Source organism: Macaca nemestrina, chromosome 3 (assembly GCF_043159975.1).
Source record: "Macaca nemestrina isolate mMacNem1 chromosome 3, mMacNem.hap1, whole genome shotgun sequence".
Classification (NCBI taxonomy): Eukaryota; Metazoa; Chordata; class Mammalia; order Primates; family Cercopithecidae; genus Macaca; species Macaca nemestrina.
The window spans coordinates 74,154,131-74,168,627 of NC_092127.1; the positions used below are offsets into that span (position 1 = coordinate 74,154,131).

General features: G+C 36.2%; 1 protein-coding gene across 1 annotated transcript in view; it reads left to right on the forward strand.

Moving 5' to 3' along the window:
- The window catches only part of LOC105486211 (N-deacetylase and N-sulfotransferase 4), a 291,093-nt gene that overhangs the window by 125,428 nt on the left and 151,168 nt on the right, over positions 1-14,497 (forward strand). The window lies entirely within an intron of this gene.

Sequence of the window (14,497 nt, forward strand, 5' to 3'; positions counted from 1 at the left end):
CTCAGTTAATGTGGCATTTGTTCTCTTCAGCCCATAAGTCATTCATCGTGCAAAAGGGAAGTCTTGCTCCTGCAGTGGTATTGATCCACACGGCCCTTTTGGTTAGGAGTAAAGCCTCTTTAATTACTTTAGCTGACTTTCATTTTTTACAAAGTCTTAGGCACATTAGCCATCATGTTGTATTGTTCTCATTTGACTTAAATTTAGATGCACCATGGTCTCAAGAGATTGATCAACTGTCTATAGTCTTGAGAAACCAGGGCCTACACCAGTCTATACTCACTCTGCTTAGCTTAGAAATCTGAAAGAGCTATCTCTCATCTTCTCCTAGGGTTTGATAACCTCTTCTCTTTACTTCGCCAGAGGTGTTTTGACCTTTAATTAAAAGGAAAATTTGTTGTCTTCCTTTCAGAAGACAGCAAATAATGAACTCATTAAAATGAGGTTAGTGTTCAGGCCTTAGAGCAATAAGAGTTGAAGTCTCATTAGCAGCTAACAATGCAGAACACAGCACATAAATAAACCTAATATGGCACAGCGAAATGCCTCGGTGCATTAAATTTGAGCAGAATCAAATGTTTACCGTCAACGATGTCTGGGGCATAAAGTTTTAATGCACTTAATAAAGAAAAGCAAATTACTTCCTATTAGCCATGAAATGTTACCACAGAAATTGCCCCAAAAAGTGTATTATGTAAATATGAGATATATTAATTATTAACAGAGATACTGTAGAAATATATCGGTTCTTGCTTGATATATGCAACAATTAGGAAAAATAAAGATCACTCAAAAATTTCTAAAGGTAATTCTAGTGATTAATGTAAAATAATGTGGGATGTAAGATTTTTTTTAACAGACTTTTATCTCACTGCTGGCCCTAGATAAGAGATATTTGCAATGTCAAACTAAAGAATCAGTTAATAAAACATCCTTGTAGTTTATAAAATATCTTTTGGTCAAGGGATTCCTTAAGAGCATATTTAAAAGAGCTACTATACTTCATTTACACAAGTATAAAGAATGTCGTATGCATAAATTTGAATACTTTGTGACTTTTTATAATATTAAATGTGCTATAGTTAGTAAAATCATAATTAAGAGTTTTATGTCAATAATTCAGTGAATGGAATAAAAGTACTGGTAATAATATGCTTTTTGTTCTTCATTGTTTTAGATTCCTTATGTAAAAATAGAAATTTGTTTCAATTTGATATTTCCTCCACAATGAACCTACTACGCTTCTCAAATTTTAAAAGAATTAGTATAGTTATTTTGCTTGATTACTCATTCTATCATCTTTTCTTCAAAATATTGGAACACAATTGCTTCTCTTCCTCACTTCTTGAGCTCTCACGAAAATGCAGACATCAAAAAAAAATTGGAAGTGTCAAAAATGTCATAGATTAAGAACACCTGGTTTATGCCAATGATGTCAACTCACTAAAGGCTAGATAGGGGTTTTGAAGAGATGCTTCTTTACTGAAGAATAAAGGTAGCTGGTACTTTGCAAACAATGTTCATCTGATACATAAAGTGTGGGAACAAATCAGAAGTCATCACATGCTACATTCAATTCTTTCACAACCTGCATTTAAGGTATCATTCGATATTAAGAGTTCTAGAAACTTTATCTTCAAACTACATCCCAAATCTGACCATTTTCTTCCTACTTTACTACAAACTCCCAAGACCTCATTTCTCAATTGGCTGTTTTTCTCCTCCACATGTTTTCCTCTTCCATTCTTCTCCTGTCCTGACCCAGGCAATTCTTCATACGGTGGCCAAATATTTAAGGTATAAATCATGAACATTATTTATCTGCTCAAAACACTGCAAAGGTTTCCCACACATTCAACTGCAATGTATTAGTAATTTATTTGTTTATTGTTTGTGTCACCCACTGAAATATAAACTCCAAACCAAATAAATGTTTGTTTCATTCAAAACTGAATCTCCGGCACCTATGACAGCTGGACTATATTAGCTGCTTAAATATTTCTTGAATAGAAATAGGAACACTTTTACACTGTTGGTGGGATTGTAAACTAGTCCAACCATTATGGAAAACAGTATGGCAATTCCTCAAGGATCTAGAACTAGAAGTACCATATGACCCAGCCATCCCATTACTGGGTATATACCCAAAGGATTATAAATCATGCTGCTATAAAGACACATGCACACGTATGTTCATTGCAGCACTCTTCACAATAGCAAAAACTTGGAATCAACCCAAATGTCCATCAGTGACAGACTGGATTAAGAAAATGTGGCACATACACACCATGGAATACTATGCAGCTATAAAAAAGGATGAGTTTGTATCCTTTGTAGGGACATGGATGCAGCTGGAAACCACCATTCTCAGCAAACTATTGCGAAAACAGAAAACCAAACACCGCATGTTCTCACTCATAAGTGGGAACTGAACAATGAGATCACTTGGACTCAGGAAGGGGAACATCACACACCGGGGCCTATTATGGGGGGGAGGGGGGAGGGATTGCATTGGGAGTTATACCTGATGTCAATGATGAGTTGATGGGTGCTGACGAGTTGATGGGTGCAGCACACCAACATGGCACAAGTATACATATGTAACAAACCTGCACGTTATGCACATGTACCGCAGAACTTAAAGTATAATTAAAAAAAAAAAAGAAAACTCAAAAAAAAAAAAAAGAATAGGTAAGCACAGCAATGTAGTTCACTCAAATAACACCAAAATGTCTTTATTAAAGAAATAATGTGAAAGATGTCAGTCACAGAACTCCAAAGGATACCATTCATACAGAAAATAATCATACTGTTGCAGTCTCTTGTTGGGAAATGAGAGCTGTACCGGAAAATGTTACCATACATGCATTTTTGGTTTTGCTCTTCTCTTTCGTGAGTGTCTCACTAGTTTCCCTTCATCGACACAAAATCACTTGGTAGACTAGTAGGTGTTTATTAGATTATGTCACTTGCTTTGTTATAAATGTGCATCATAATTAGGCTTTAAATAGGTCTGAGTCAAGGAGGTGACAACCAGACTTCACAGGAGTTTTTATTTTTGAAACTTTTTTTTTATCAAAGGGAGAGACTTTCCAGAAGAAAAAGATTTATCTGCTGAGTAAAGGAAAATCCATCTTAAAATATTTTGCTATACCATGGATTTTAGTATATATTTTTCCGTCTAGTTTCTGTAACCAATTATGGTCCTATATGAATGATAATGGTTTTCATATTTATTACAAAACCTAAAATTAGATATCTTTATCCTACTGGCAGTGCACTGAGAAAATTCTAGTATGTTTGAGCTTAAAAAGTAAATAAGACTTAATGCCTCAAGTGTATGTAAACTGACTCATAATTTGATATTCAGTCTTTGAAAGTGGTTTTGAGGGTACACATTTAAAGATGTATGTATCTGTGTGCTTACAAAATATGCAACTATATATCATGAAAAATTTCAAAAAGTTTATGAAATTGATCATGAAAATTTGAATTAATCCACATTTCATTAACAACTTAAAAGTTGTTTTCATTAGCTTAATAGTTGTTTTTCATAATTTCTCAGCAAGAATAAGATGCTCCAAGAAATATACCATAGTATTTATCAGCATTATAATTGTTAATTCTAAATATATTTTCAGAATTCCATAATCTAAAGGAATTTATCTTTATCTGAAGCTCTTTAAGGATAGCAAATCCTGGAATAATGGAAAAACACGCCTTTGTACAGATCACTTGCAGAGAGTTAATGTGATTATTTGACTGCATGCATATTCAGAATCACATTTCATATAAAATCACAGCTATTACATTTTTCATTTGCATTGCATAATAAGTAGGAAACTATATTCAATAGAGGAGGCCATGACCCCAAAAGACATCTCTACTTTCCCATGATTAGCCATTCACTTTATGTTTTTTCCTGAATAAGCAAATTGCAAACTCAGGCAAGTGGAGGTGGGTGTTTCTGGCTGATTATTTGAGGTAAAAGATAAGATACATTAAGTGCAAGATTTTCCTACCGAAGGACTTCAGTATGTTAACGTGGGCTGAGACCCTCTCTAGTGGTGTATGATACAGACTGTTTCCTAAACATTTTGAAGACGCAATTATTTTTTCACAGACATTAAATTTTATAGACCCAAATTTATAGCGACCCATGGATCGTAGTTTGGTTTACCACTTGTCTGTGGTAAATATTTCTCTTTCACTGGTTGTCTCTTTTTACACAGTGAAATCTTTCATGATGACTTGAAAAAGAAGGCGGCTCAAACATCCACATTCTGCAGATCTTAAGCCGTTTCTGACAGTGGTAACCAAATCTGTACCTGCTCTGGAGCTTCCACATGCAATACAAAGTGTCTCCATTAAGCTGGCCTTCCAACACAAAAGCCAGGATTTTGCAGAGGGATTCAAGTTACATTTTAAAGTTCCAAGCAAATGCAAAGAGGACTTGGACCGAGTTCTCACATCCTTTCTGATAATTCTTGGGAATATTTTGTGTTATAAACTCCTTGTCTCCCACTCTGACCCAAAAAAGATTTTGACTTTATTATTTTGTTTTTATCGTACATATGTATGTATGTTAGTTTCGGCTATTTTATTTCATACTATTCCTAAAGCCATTTCTAAGTCAGTGAGATTAAAATGACTGACTAATGGATTCATTCCGCTATTTTCAAAGAAATCCTAACTAGTTTGAGTTCTACCCTACTATTACTCTATGACATATTTAAATACTTTGACTTTAGGAAATACAAATCATTTTTGTTATTATCTTATAAGAAACTTTTAAGGAAATAATTATGCCACACAAACAATGACCTCTGAAGTTAAAATATATATTTATCTTTTTATAAGACAAAAAAAAATTTGTAAGTTGTAATGGAGACTTGAGAGCAAGAGCTTATAGGAATAGTATATTAAAAATATATATAATTGGATGCCAGGCTTAGAGGAACTAAATTATAAACAAAAATGCCAATGCCCTAAATGATACCATTTGAAGGGTCATAATGAGATCACATTTGATTCAAACATACTTACTTGATTCAAAATTCCAATCAATTCAGTAGAGGATGGGAAACATAGAAACCAGAAGAAAAGAGTGCAGGACACAGTCATAGTTTGAGATGATCTTCATGAACTGAAATAAGATGCAATTGAAAGAGAGATTAGAACTCATAAGAACTGAACAGTATTTCACCATTCTTAAGGAAATGTTCTGATCTCAGGAAGAGAGCCAGAGTGCCAATCAGAATACAGAAGCAGAAGCTCGTCTCACACACTTTCAGAATGGACTAAAATCAGTGGCTTATAATTCTGTGGAAAGGAGATGCCCAGGACACTCTCCAGTAACAACGTTTAGGGGACAAGACACATCCACTCACATCTACTAGGAAGGGGGTCAAAGACACATGGAGTGTTTTGCTGATGCAATAAAATATAATTTACAACACTATGAACACACTTCAATTTAATGATTTATATAACCTTCATTGTGTTCTTTGATAATCAGGCAGAAAATGCAAACTCTTCACATACGTGACTTGATTTAATATTATTTTATAAGGTCAAGTCAATTTTTAATTTTTTAATTTTCTTTGCTATTATGTTTAATCAGTATCAATGTTTAAACTTCCAGTATTCAAAAAATACTCCTTATGCAATGAGATCAGTACCCTTACCCATATATATACATTTTGTGTGCAGTTAGTTCCTGAAACTTACCCTCCAATCCTGTGTAACAAAGTTTTGAAAGTAGCGACACTAAGTTCTTTTCTGACCCTAAGATCTGTTCTCATTGGTCTCTTTGTTTGGAGCAGACTCCCCAGGTCCCATTTTAGGCATAACTGGTCTGTTATTTTCCATGCACCAACAAAATGGCCTGCCACTTTTCCAGGGTGGACTTTACTGATCTGATTGTCTACCCTGTTGAAACATAGATACTCTGTGTTTCTTTCAATAATAGCAAGGTACTAAAATTAATTTTGCAACACTAGTAACAATTTGTAATTAAACAATTATTTGATTGATTTGTTATGTGTATCCCCCGTGTGCCTAAAAAGAATGTAGGTTCCATCAAAAGACAGAAAACTTACCAGTTTTGTTTATCAGGTACTTTCTAACTCCATACCTAGCTTAAATTATGTAGCCTCTCTGTGCATTATTTTTTCCAGTTGTAAGATAGGATTAATAAAAAGATCATTGGAAGATTTAAATAAATAGAATGTTTCTCATCACCTAACACATAGCGAAAGCTTGATAATATTAGATATTATTTTTGCCATTCTCCACTCTATCCTGAGTACCTAGAAGAGTACCTAAAACATAGCAGTCCAATTAATATTGTTTGAATGAATGAATGATGGCAAAAGGAGGGAAGAGTGCCCAAAGAGAGTGAGCTTTTAGATTCCTGTCTTCCTGGAGACAGACCAAAAAAGAAAAATGGCAATGAAATACTCAAGTGATGGATGGGTTGAAAGAGGAAAGAAAAAATTGCTCTGAAACGTCAAGCTGTTCTTTGGCTCACTAGGTTTTTTTCAGATTGAGTGTGATTTCAGAAGTAGGATCTCTACGGTTCAACCTTTCTCCCCATAAATATCCTTACACTTGTTCAATATTGTTATCAGAGGCATTCACTCATTTTTAATTAATTAACTTATCCATTTCACAATCTGAGCTAAACCGTTTAACATGAAATTACGTAGAAAATTTGGTATGTTGGTATAAGTATTTTGTTAGTGTATACATTATAGCACATTCCTCCTTGAGTGGCAGTAACAGTTTATCAAAAAAAAAAAAAAAAGAAAGAAAGAAATGAGATTGAGATGAGTAAGAAGAAAGGTAGAGCTATAAAACGCAAATTTCCAACGCTTCATATTTTCATCCTGGGTCAGCTCTATTCATCTTCATTTGTACATTGACAAAGAGTGTGCAAAAGTTTATGGAATCCCAACTCCATTTTATCGAGGTAGATACACACAAACTTGCTATATTGGAACATGAGGTTACTAAGGTTAGACTGAGTTTTAAGGCAGGCACGGTCAATTTTGGCCTTCTTCTTGTGATATCTGGGTGGACTATTTAATCTTTCCATAAAGCAATATTTTTTACCTGGAAATTATAAATATAAGTTATCTCTTCTGATTCCCATATCAGAATCTAGTTAAGATAAATAAGATATCTTTTTAATTGAACTATTAAGTACAATAAAAGACCGTATGAAACAAACACTATCACTCTGAGGTAGCTGTTTTGAAATTTTGAAAATATAAGACTGTATTAGGCCTGGTGCCATTGGTCATGCCTGTAATCCCAGCACTTTGGGATGCTGATGCAGGTGGATCACAAGGTCAGGAGTTCGAGACCAGCCTGGCCAATATGGTGAAAGCCCATCTCTACTAAAAATACAAAAACTAGCCTGGCCTGGTGGTGGGTGCCTGTAGTCCCAGCTACTCAGGCTGAGGCAGAAAAATCAGTTGGACCTGGGAGGCGGAAGTTGCAGTGAGCCAAAGTCATGCCACTGTACTCCAGCCTGGGCAACTCCATCAACCAGAGTGAGACTCTGTCTCAATAAATAAATTAATTAACTAATTAATTTTAAAAAGATTGTATTAGTTTGTTCTCACACGGCTATAAAGACATATCCAAGACTGAATAATTTAGAAGAGAGAAGTTTAATTCACTCACAGTTCTACATGGCTGGGAAGACCTCAGGAAACTTAAAATCATGGTGGAAGGCAAAGGGAAAGCAAGGCACATCTTACTTGGTGAGAGGAGGAAGAAAGAAAGAGTGCAAGGGAAAGTGCCACACACTTTTAAACAACTAGACTTGTGAGAACTCTTTCACAAGACAGCACTCGGGGGATAGTGCTATACCATTAGAGACCACCCTCATGATCCAATCCCCTCCAACCAGGCCCCACATGCCACATGTGGGGATTATAATTTGACATGAGATTTGGGTGGGGACACAGAGCCCAACCATACCATTCTGCCCCTGGCCCCTCCCAAATCTCATGTCCTTCTCACATTTCAAAATACAGTCATGCCTTCCCAACAGTTCCCCTAAGTCTTAACTCATTCCAGCATTAACCCAAAAGTCCAAGTCCAAATTATCATCTGAGACAAATTAAGTTCCTTCTGCCTATGAGCCTGTAAAATCAAAAACAAGTGAGTTACTTCCAAGACACAATGCAGGTAAAGGCATTTGGTAAATGCTCCCATTCCAAATAGGAGAAATTGACCAAAACAAAGGGGCTACAGGCCCTATGCAAGTCTGAAACACAGCAGGGCAGTCATTAAATCCTAAAACTACAAAATAATCTTCTTTGACTTCAGGTCTCACATCCAGGACACGCTGATGCAAGGGGTGGACTCCCAAGGCCTTGGGCAACTCTGCCCTGTGGCTTTGCAGGGTACAGCCCCCATGGCTGCTTTCACAGGTTGGCATTGACAGTTTGCACGTTCCAGGCACACAGTGCAAGCTGGTCAGTGGATTTGCCATTCTGTGGTCTGGTGGACGGTCTCCCTCTTCTCACAGCTCCACTAGGCAGTGACCCAGTGGGGATTCGGTGTGGGTATTTCAACCCCACATTTCCCCTCTGCACTGCCCTGGTAGAAATTCTCCATGAGGGCTCTGCCCCTGCAGCATATTTTGCCTGAATATCCAGGCATTTCAGTACATCCTCTGAAATCTAGGTGAAGGTTCCCAAATCTCAACTCTTACCTCGTTCCCACCTGCAGGCCCAACACCACGTGGAAGCCACCAAGGCTTGGAGCTTGCACCCTCTGAAGTCACGACGTGAGCTGTACCTTGGCCCCTTTTAGCCATGCCCAGAACTTGAGTGACTGGGATGCAGGGCACCGTATCCCCAGGCTGCACAGAGAAGCTGGGCCATGAACTTGGCCCAAGAAACCATTTTTTCTCTCTGAGGCCTCTGGGTCTGTGATGGGAGGGGCTGCTGTGAAGGTCTCTGAAATGCCCTAGAGACACTTTCTCCATTGTCTTGGCGATTAACATTTGGCTCCTCTTGACTTACGCAAGTATTTGCAGCTGGCTGGGGCTTGAATTCCTCCCCAGAAAATGGATTTTTCTTTTCTACCATATGGTCAGGCTGCAATTTTTTCAAACTTTTATGCTCTGCTTCCTTTTTAAATATAAGTTCCCATTTCAGACAATCTCTTTCTTTATGCAAATGAATTAGGCTTTTAGGAAGGGCCAGGTCGTATCTTCAACACTTTGCTACTTAGAAATTTCCTCTGCCAGATCTCCTTAATCATCTCTCCCAAGTTCAAAGTTTCACAGATTTTTAGAGCAGGGGCAAAATACCTCCAGTCTCTTTGCTAAAGCATAGCAAGAGTGACCTTTGCTCTAGTTCCCAATAAGTTCCCCATGTCCATCTGAGACCACCTCAGCCTGGACTTCATTGTCCATATCGCTATCAGCATTTTGGTCACAACCATTCAACAAGTCTCTAGGAAGTTCCAACCATTCCCACATCTTCCTGTCTTCTTCTGAACCCTTCAAACTGTTCCATCCTCTGCCCATTACCCAGTTCCAAAGTTGCTTCCACATTTTCAGGTGTCATTATGGCAGTGCCCCACTCCCAATACCAATTTTCTGTATTAGTCCATTCTCACACTGCTATAAAGACATACCTGAGACTGAATCATTTATAAAGAAAAGAAGTTTAATTGACTCACAGGAAGAGAGCGAGTGTGTTGGGGGGAAGTGCCCCACACTTTGAAACAACTAGATCCCATGAGAACTCTGTCATGAGACAGCACTAGGGAGATGGTGCTAAACCATTAGAAACCACCCTCAGGATCCAATCACCTCCCACCAAGCCCCACTTTCCACATGTGGGAATTACAATTTGACATGAGATTTGGGTTGGGACGCAGAGCCAAACCATATCAAATACTGTATCAGAATGTGAATATGCACATGACTTATTAGGTACACTTAGAGAAAGGGTTAGCCTGAGAGTAACAACCTAGTATCAGAATGGTTTAAGAAATATGCATAACACCTTGAAATTAATATAAATAATATACTAACAATATTATTAGGACACTAGTATCCTAATGGTGATAATCTCCAGATTAAAACTGTAAAAATCACTGTTAAAAACAGATTTTTAGTTTTCATTTTATAGTTTCCAATTCAGAATCCCCAGAGGATAAGCCTGGGAGTAGATACTTTACAAGCATGCTGGTGATTCATTTCATGTGGGCAACTTGAAAGTAATTGCTTGACATTTATTAGAACCAGCTGGAGTATATGATGAAGTGCACATTTCTAGGCACTATGACAGACAAAAGCACATTTCCTAAAGTGGGCCCCAGAATTGACAATTTTATCAATTTTCTCTAGAAAATTGTACACACGATAAAGTTTGAATACCATTGCTGCTTTATCAAACAGTATGTAGCTATATAGGGGCAAAGTTGGACTCTCTTTCTTTTTCCTTCCTTCCTTCCTTCCTTCCTTCCTTCCTTCCTTCCTTCCTTCCTTCCTTCCTTCCTTCCTTCCTTCCCCTCCCTTCCTTCCTTCCTTCCTTCCTTCCTTCCTTCCTTCCTTCCTTCCTTCCTTCCTTCCTTCCTTCCTTCCTTCCTTCCTTCCTTCCTTCCTTCTTCTCTTTCTCTCACTTTGTCAGTCAAAGTGGAGTGGCATGAACATGGCTCACTGCAGTCTCAACCTCTGGGGCTAAAGTGATCCTCTCACCCTGGAAGTAGTTGAGACTACAGGCACATTGCACACCCCACCATGCCAGGCTAATTTTTATATTTTTTTGTAGAGAAGGAGTTGCATCATGTTGCCCAGGCTGGCTTTGACTCCTGAACTCAAGCAATCCTCTCAGTTCAGCCTCCCCAAAGTGCTAGTAATATAGGCATGAGCCACCACAATCAGCCTAGACTTGCTTTCTTCAATACTGAGAAATTTATTAGGAGGATATTGAATTAATGGAAGTAATGTTTATTAAAGTAATAAACTATTCATTTTTATAAGTAAGTTACATATTTATTCTTTTTAATATACAATCAACTTACATAGTGAGTTCTTCATAAACAGTAAAAGAAAAAATTTCAGTCATTTATCTTGCTTGTTATGTCATGCAAACTATTAAATAAATAATGTATATTATCAAAACTATATACACATATTATTATTTTTGTTTTATTTTATTTTATTTTATTTATTTATTTTTTGAGATGGAGTTTTGCTCTTGTCTCCCAGGCTGGAGTGCTGTGGGGCAACGTCGGCTAACTGCAACCTCCACCTCCCAGGTTTAAGTGATTCTCCTGCCTCAGCCTCCCGAGTGGCTGGGATTACAGGCATGCACCACCACGTCCATCTAATTTTTGTATTATTAGTAGAGAAGGGGTTTCACCATGTTGGCCAGGCTGATCCTGAACTTCTGACCTCAAGTGATCCACCTGCCTCGGCCTCCCAAAGTGCTGAGATTGATTACAGTCATGAGCCGTCGCGCCCAGCCATATTTTATTATATATTTTCAAAAGCCAAAGTTCCCACACAAAATATTCAGGTAGAAAAAAGTGTATTTCCTGAGCTTTACTATTTTATATGTATTCTAAATTGAGACACTCTATTTCTAGCTCATTAACAAGTTTTTCCAAAATAAGGGGTTTTAAAAATTAAGGGGTTTTAAAAGAATAAGTTAAATTTATACTTAATGTATTCTTAAATTTATATCCATATTATTATTGCCCTAATATTTCTTCTGACATTTTACATTTTTCCTATATTTGAATTATTTCTTCTTTCTACTTTTCTTCTTAATTTGTACGGTTTAGCACTTTTCTCTTTTAAATTTATTTCTGATTTTTTTTAGTTTGAATCATTATTTATTGTTATTTTTTTCTCTCTTCCTTTGTCATTGAAAAGCATGAAAACTTCTCTGAAGTTTGAAAACTAAAGAACATTTGCTTGTACTAAACAAGGAAGGCTTGAAAACTTCTTCAGATTTGCTTTTTTTTTTTTTTTAATAGTATTTGTCATTTTTACTACCTCATTAATCCAGACTACGTGTTAGGAGGCCATGACTAGACAACTCTATTTTTTTTTCAACAGTGAAAAGGTTGGTTAAGTTCTTCATATAGCTAACTAGCCTCCCGTCTGCCTTTGCCTCTCTGAACTTGCTTTGGAGATCTATGACACAAGGCTATAAAACATCTGTGTTATAAAACATCCTGGTGAAATGCTAGATTCTATCTATATTGTTCTGATATCATCTTGTGGTATGGCCCATGAACTATGTTTATCATATTACCATTGGAAAAATGTTACTGATAAAAATTTAAAACTAAAAATAAATGAAACTAATCCAATTATTGCTATGTATTAGTATGTACGTTTATTATACTTTGAATACATCAAACCTTACTCATTTTCATGTATCTCATGTTATTAAATGAAAAAAAAAAAAAAAACAGTAACGAGATACATGAAAATGAGTAAGGTTTGGTGGAACTTCAGGTGCATAGACTAGAGGAAATCATAAGATACAGCATGGATGCAATAAAGTCAGAAATGATGCAAGTCTTAAGAAAATAATTTAGAAATCTACTTTGATGTACTAGAGGAGGCTTTATACAAAAAGTTGGCATTTGGGTGGAGATATAAAGAGTGGGTGGGATTTGGGAAATGGGATTGGGAGCTGGGGAGGCTTTCTAGGTAAAGAGAATACAGAGAGAAATGGCGTGGGGAAATGTAGGAGGTGGGAGATAGTTAAGTTTAACCAGAGTACATGGTGATTGAAGGAAATAGCAATGTGTGTTGGAGGCACCAAGGGTACCTAACTGATGGAGTGAGAATGATAGACTCAGTTGTCAGCAATAGTATTTATTAGGCTCACGCTACTTGCCAGACACTTAGCTAAACAATTTGCATCCCTTATCCAATGTAATTCTCATAATAATAGTATAAAATAAGTATTCAAAAGTACCCCATTTCACAGATACATAAATGCGGAAAAATGAATGACTTCAAGAACTTAGAGGAAGAAAGCTAAGTGGATGAAATTGGAGTGGTGAGGGGAATAGCAAATGGGAGAAATTTTTTTACAAATCAAGATAAGGAGACTCAGAAATTATGCATGGAATACAGCCAAAAAAAGTCAGAAAAGGGAACTCACTAAGGGAAATAATGCATAATGTTCTTATTTTATGGCTGTATTCCAAAGGTTTCACCAATATGTTCAACTAGTTCAATACACTTTTTATCTCAACTGTTTTTAATATTTAGTTTAATCTCTCTGAGAAATATATTTTAATATTTTGTAGAACTGAGTTAAGCTAGTGTTTCTATTTTTGCCTTCATCTACTTAGTTAATAATATTTAATAAGGTTGAACATGATAACACCCAGTCTAATTGTGGTCTTGGATAACCATTGACTATATATTTTATCAACATTTTAGTTACTTAGTCATTTTTAAAAATCAAACTAATGTGCAGGAGACTCCTTTCACTGTAAAGGAATAAACAGTTAGGTTCACAAGTCTTTGAAGCAAATGCTTAGGCACCACGACTAGTGGAAAAAAAAATTGTTTAAACCTCTGACTCCTTAGTCTCCTTAACAGATGGATAGGAGTAATCAAAAATCAGTCTTATTAATATCTCTCTTTTGAAATTAGCTTCTCATTTTAATCAGAACAAAGTATGTCCTATTTAAAAATTCATTAAAAATAGAAAAAGCATTCTGAATCAATATGCAGACCAGTAAGCAAACTAAAAAGCCCAAGGATATAAGAGTTCTGAATTATGCTACATATTTTGACACAGGAGTAATGGCGGTGAAAGGATTGGCAACAAATTTACGTAACGAATGATGTGTCGTTATTAGCAATGTGTTATTCTCCTGTCCACAAACCAGACTTTAATATAGTATAATTCCAAATCTAAAACCTAGGGAAATGTTTGTCACATTTAGAGAATTTCTGTTATGGAATTAGTAACAAAAAAGGGTATCTATTTTTACGTGTTCTTCCCTTTTTCATAATTAGATTTGCAAGCAATGTCCTATAAAATATACATTGCTCTTTAGTTTGTAAGGTAAAACCCAAACTTTCAATTTAATAATTATGCCTTTAAACATGATGAGAATGGTAGCCCAGTTAAATTAAAACAATACTAAATTGCAGTTCAAACAAAAGTTCTCCTCCTATTGCTTCCCAAGAAAACAGGACTTGTCTGCATTCAACAATTCTGAAACATTTTCATCACATAAAGGAAATACAATAATCCAAAGTTCAAGAAGTGTCTCACACAGAAACGAAAAATGATTTCAGTGCTGTGGAGTTGGACAATTGCCTCTCAGCAATGCACAATGTGCTTAGGACTTAGCTGGTTCATAATATGGTGACCTTCAATAAAAGTAATGACAATAATCATTACAATACCTGAAATATGAATACTACATAACAGTACCCATCAAAAACAAGAAAGCTCATATCATTTTGTTTTACTCA